At 41.1% G+C, this 6,529-nt stretch overlaps 1 pseudogene; it reads right to left on the bottom strand.

Annotated features, from left to right (window-relative positions):
• Nucleotides 1–4,030: 4,030 nt before the first annotated feature.
• Nucleotides 4,031–6,083, bottom strand: LOC134279439 (uncharacterized; annotated as a pseudogene).
• Between the last annotated feature and the right edge of the window lie 446 nt (nucleotides 6,084–6,529).

The raw sequence follows: 6,529 nt of genomic DNA, 5'->3' as shown, positions 1-6,529 counted from the left end.
ATATTCTAGAAATTTATTATTTGCAATGAAATTAGGTCAAGAAATATATACAAATCCAGGCATCCATTTTTTTTGTTTGTATCATCTGCCTTTAATTTCAACCAATACTTGTGTTCACTATGGACATTTTTATTTGGAACGTTTTAAATTGACATAAAATAACCCTGATATAATTTATTTTAATGCAATTAGTATTTCATAAAATTAAATATTGCAACTTTGCAAAAAATTGCTTTATGAAAATTAGACCCTCTTTTTTAGAATCCAACCAAAAAAAAAATTAACCCCCCGCAATTCTTCCATAAAAAATTAAATATTCCATTTTATTGTAGGCTTGCAAAACAGTACGTTAGAAAACAAAAAACAACGAACCACTATCAAAAACAAAAGAAAGGACACATTAATCAACAAGTGCTACGAATTTGCTGTTCTCACGGGGTGTTCCGTATTCTTGAAGATAGAGGACACCGACTGCAAGAGGTCCAAGGTTTTTGCCACGGACAATCTTTATTTCGACTACATGTCTGATGGACTCAAGCCATCGTGTAACGAAAAAAGATGTCATCCAAACCAAGCATCAACTGCCCTGCAAGAAGTTCTACCATTCAATGGAGAAGCCCCTCCTAAACCTTCCCCCTTAAAAGTGAGAAAGGACCAAAGTGCCAAAGTAAATGCCGTCTTCCCGGCCACCTGAAAGCCCTACCAGTGTTTTATGATGACATAGACGCTAGCACCCCTAGCATTACTGTTCCAGAGAAGGACCCCGATGAAGTCACCGACATTTTGAGTGCCTTGTCCCAAGAAACCGATGACAAGGTAGCTGAGACACTCATCCAGGACGTCCAGGAAAACTTCCCTAACCTGTCCTTCGCACAGCCCAAGGAGTCCAACCCGGTGGACCAACCCCCCACACAGCCCAAAGCGTCCAACCCGGCCGACCAAGCCCCCACACAGGACAAGGAGTTCAATCCGGCGGACAACCCCTCCACACAGCCCAAGGAGTCCAACCCGGTGGACCAACCCCCCGGCGCCAGGACAAGATCCGACCCGGCGGACCCGACCCCCCACACAGGACAAGGAGTCCAACCCGGCCGACAAAGCCTCCACACAGGACGGTCCCAACCCGGTGGACCAACCCCCCACACAGGACAAGGAGTCCAACCGGCGGACCAACCCCCCACACAGGACGAGGAGTCCAACCCGACCGACGAACCCTCCACACAGGACAAGGAGTCCAACCCGGTGGACCAACCCCACACATGACAAGGAGTCCAACCTGGCCGACCAAGCCCCCACACAGCCCAAGGAGTCCAACCCGGCGGACGAACCCTCCACACAGCCCAAGGATTCCAACCACGTGGACCAACCCCCCGCACAGGACAAGGAGTCCAACCCGGTGGACCAACCCCCCACACAGGACAAGGAGTCCAACCTGGTGGACCAACCCCCCACACAGGACAAGACGTCCAACCCAGAGGACCAACCTCCCACACAGGACAAGACGTCCAACCTGGCCGACCAACCATCTTCAGAGCCTAAGGACTCAACAAGGACCAGGAGAAAACTTTGCACAAAATTGGACCAAGCCTTCAATGCTATCGAATCTATGGACGAAATTCAATTAACCCTGGCAGAGGAGGAAAACCGTGAATTTGACCATGATGAAAGTTATTCCAAGTGTGTGTATTGTGAAATCAGGTACAAAGATGACCGGAGTAGACGCGTATGGATTGGCTGCGATGGACCATGCAAATCATGGATGCACAAAACCTGCATACCGAAACACCTCAGACCAGGAGTCATCAAGAAAACCCAGAGCTGGCAGTGTTCCGACTGCAGTGCAAGAGACATGAACTAACAGTTGATTGTGCATATGTGAAACCTGAGCAAACCAGTATGCCTATAATGTTGATTACAGATTTATAAATTTATCAATGGACATGTAATGAAATAATTTGGAGTGACTTTTTATATAGCTACTGTGTTATAAATAATTTATAAACATTTCATTTATATTTATCAATGAAAGATGTTGTTAATATTCTTAAGAATGAGAATTTATTTTTAGAACAGAAATAAAATCTGTCTTTAACTTTGCTTTTTCTTTGATAAGTATTATGAAATCTAATTACTGAAAGTGGTCAAAATGTTAAATAAGTAATGGTGACTATATCAAATGATCAATGTCTGATAAAAATAAACTAAATTTAATTTTAAAGATGGGATTGGGCGAGGTAAATACATGAGATAAATATGATAAAGTTCCCCCAAATTTACCATAACCATACAAAAAGTAATAATGTAATGCTTCAAATTAAGATTAAAAAGGGGGTGTTAGAAAGAACAAAATGTGAATTCAATTTTATTTTTATCAGACTTTGAACTTTTGATTTCTACATGCTGCAATGTAAAAAAAAATACATTGAATGCTATGGAGAAAAACTTGAACCTTAATTCTGGTAGCAATAATAGTTATGACAGATTATGATATCACAGCTAAAAAATAAATTTAAAGTAGCATAATGGCAAATTCACAAACCCGTTTTCACAAACACAAAAAAAAAACAGTAAAAAATCCTCTTTAAGAATCACAGAATGGCGGATTCACATATCCTAAAGCTAATTGCTCTGTTACAATGTTTGCACAAAAATTATATAATTATACTCCAGAAGAATCACATAATGCAGATTCACATATCACAAAGCTATAGCTTTGTCACACAAAAATCAAAATCACATATCCTCTTGCAGAATCACATCATCCTGTTGAGAACAAACATCATTAACAATTTCACGAAACTTCAACAAATCACACTTCTTCACTTTTGAAATGGGCACCATTTCTCGAAATTCCAGTTTAAGAGAATGTTTCAAGTCTGGATTACACACAGTTTCCAACAGACTCACAATTACGTCATAAATTTCCGACTTGCTCTTGTTGGAGATGAGGCTCTTCTCCATTCTTTCTTTTTTGGTAACATACACGGGTTCAGGTGCCATGTCTTCACTGGTTTCTCCAAGACAAAGTTTATCAAAGTATTTCTTCCTTAAATTCTCTGCACGGGCTGTAATGTCAATAAGGGATGGATCCAGTTCTTCTGATGTAAGGGAGACATGGTCCACTGTTGCATCACAAGGGTCAGCGAGGTAGTCCTTCGAGCGCAAATGTACACGCCAAGCAAATATCTGTTCACTTAAGTTGGATCTTGAACTTGTTGACTGGTTGCTTCGTTGATTCGTCGATGTGGCACTGGAACACATCATTTCATATGCTGGGTTTGCGGATCTGAAATCAGAATACAAAGTTTCATATTTGCCATTTACAATACAAGGTTAAGAAATTTTTGAAAATAAAACTCTGCCATATTTCACTATTCCCATATAAATTGTAGCTATTCGTGATTCCAATTGTCAACTAAAGATGTACAAAACTTAATAAAAGAATGGAATATTTTTATATCAAAAATCAGACATGCAAATAAAGTTAGAATACCTCTTTCAGGTTCTCAAAGTTTCGAGTTACACGCAGCCAATCATCCCCAGTAGGCACTCCCCTTGGCATCCAAGACTGTACATCCTTATTGACTACCTCTGCCTTGAAATCTAAGCCCTCACCTAATTAACAAATCATGAGGTACATTATTGGAACAACATAAAACAAAGCCAAAAATTTATCTATATTTCCTAAAATTGAACTCATAGGGCCCAATGACTTTCTTGTTGACATTACTGCACCTAAATTTTTATTACATATAGCATGTATCCACATATATACTGCATGTAATAAACAAGTAATAATGACAGTTATCATGCTTATAAATAGATAAAGATAAATTTATAGCTAAAACTTTGTTTGAAACTCTGTTAGAATTAAAAACTTAGGGAAAAAATGATAAGTAGAAAAGTTTAATAAAAAAAATTGACCTTTAACAAAGCATTGAAATAGAGAAATTACCTGATGTCTTATCCTCTGAGAGGCACACTGACTCTGTTTGATTGAATGAGGACACCACTTCTGCTGGAACAGACTTCGCTGAATGGCCTCCGTCATTTCTATGTCTTGGTAGTGAGGGTGGTTTCTGGCATGAAATAAGGGGGCAAAAACAGCCTTTCCTGAAGTGATGGCATCTATATCGCCTGCTCTAAGTCCTGCTCTGAAATTCTTCAAGGCCTGCAAGTACGTCATAGTCATTGTGGCAAGGTACACATAGTTTGGGTTCTTGGCTTCCACCATCACAAACTTTAGGAATCCTCTGGGACTTATCATTCTCTTTTCCTGCATTGCTTTCCTAACATATGGCACCATGAGTTCTTGCAAGGTCCCTTCATGTGCAATCTTTAGAAGGCTCCATGTCTTGTGATGGTCGCTGCATTTCTTAGCTGCACGTTGTGCATTCTCAGACCGGAATCCCATAATTCTGCAGAGGTCCGAGAAAAACACGTCCCAATTTAGCTCTACAAATGTTTTGCACATGTTCATCTCGAAGTGGCCATTACCTGGTCGTAGAACCACCCACTCGAACTCAAGGAAACCTTTCTCTGTCTTATCGGGATGTGCTTCTTGGTGGTGCTCACAAAACTCCTCTCTGGAATTGAAGTACTCTGTTGAATCTGTGCAGTGTTGGCACCGGTAGGTGTTGTTGATGACCTGCTTACACAATCCAAATGGCAAACCATCACATACGACAAACAGCCATTCCCTGTCTCCTTCCTTAGAGTATTGTTTGATGCCTCCCTGAACACCTATCTGCCTCAAGATGGTTCTTGCAGAGTTGTAGGAGTTAGGGTTGACAAACAGGGATCGCTCAGGGTCAGCAGTGGTGATGTGTCTGGATGTTTGCTGTTGGACTGGCAGTGGTCATTAGAAGTAGTAGCCTGCCTAATGATATACTGGCCATCATCAGTTTTGGAGGCTGTCATTCGAACTTCTTTCATCTTTCGTTCTGTGGCTCTACATCTGGCTGTATAAGTCCCCAGACCATCTTTGGGTCAACAGAAGCAGCCTCCGCTTGTTTAAGGTTGGCTTTACATGCTCCACAAATTCTCTTGTCCTTTAAATTTACATGTCCACATTGGCAGCAAACTTTTGTGGCCTCTTCCTTTCTCTGCTGTGTGACCTGAAGATCAATGGGATCTTGGTAACTGTTGTTTGCTTCAAGACATTGTTGCTGTTCTCTACCAGCTTTAGATTTGCGGCCAAGGCTTCGTACAAGTGTTTGTAGTGAACATCAGTAACTTCTTCTGGAATATCCCTGACGCACTTGACAAGCTGATTGGTATTAACATTCCAGAACTTGGGCTTCAGATGTATTTGACGCTGTAAATTCTGATCAGGAAATTCAATCTGGCAGATTGTGGTGACAACTGAGGACTTCACTTTGTTGTTCACTTTCACTCTCCATGAACGACCAATTACTTGATTATTATCAAATATGACAACACAGTCATTTTGAGGAAAGGGCAGTGGATCCATTGATTGGTTGCACAGCCACTCCTTTACAGTATCGTAGCACCCATAAGGCCCACTGTCACCCAGAAGATTGACCGCCTTCTTGCTATTTGTTATATTGTATAACAACAGGTTCTCCATGAAGCAAAGTGGCAATACGACGTGGGGATTCAGAAGGTGGAGAAGATACTCTACAACTTTGGCTTTCTGATACAGGTCCTAATCCCTTTTCTTCTTTTGACTGGTCAATCCTTCTAAGAAATTCTGTACTGTGGGATCAAACTCTGTTAGATAGCTCTCTAGATTGAATCTCTTTAACCCCTCAGCAGTCTTAGAGCTTTGTTTTTGTGGCATTTTCAATGTCTCTGCTATCCTTTCCCCGACCCTGAATACCATTTTTTGGAAATCCTCTTCACTGAGATTGTCAATGTCATTCACATCGGACAAGGCTGTGCTGTCAAGCTGCTCTGGAGTATCCATATCAAGACGCCTCTTTTTTGGTCTGTTTCTTGCTGGTGTTGCATAGTCGTGTCCATGTAGTGGCGAGCTCTCTTCAACAACTATATGGGGATGGTTACAGTACAACAGGTCCACACAAAATTGACACACTGTGACTCGAGTCTCTTTCTTTCGGCTAAAAGTCTTTCCACTTAGGCTTTCAAAAGCTGAAGTTCATTTACTTTGGGTAGGATTAAGATGTCTGTATTGGGATCTTGATCTCCATACTTCTCCATCCAATCATGGTGAAATGCATTCCTACACCTCTTCCCAAAACCCATATTGGTCACATCTGTCCGTTACTTTAAGAACTCTTTTTTCTCTATAGAGACAACTTGGGAGTCAGTAGGCGCACAGCAAATAAATGGCTAAGAAGATCCGCAGACTTCAGAGGCAAAATGCGCTGTCCGATACCCAAGCATCGAAACCACTAGCCTTCATTTCCACAGTGAATGGGTAAGCACAATAGCCTGAAATTTAAATGATTCAATTATGATAACTGATCTACACTTACCAGGATTTCATATTCCATGTACATGTACAGGGTGTTTCAACAAACATGTCCCGACTTTTGATGTCTAT

This window comes from Saccostrea cucullata, unplaced genomic scaffold, assembly GCF_032062105.1.
Source record: "Saccostrea cucullata isolate Sc308-1 unplaced genomic scaffold, CSIRO_AGI_Scuc_v1 ctg14751, whole genome shotgun sequence".
NCBI classification, from domain to species: domain Eukaryota; kingdom Metazoa; phylum Mollusca; class Bivalvia; order Ostreida; family Ostreidae; genus Saccostrea; species Saccostrea cuccullata.
The sequence above is the reverse complement of the archived record's forward strand: the minus strand, read 5'-3'. Positions and strand labels throughout refer to the sequence as shown.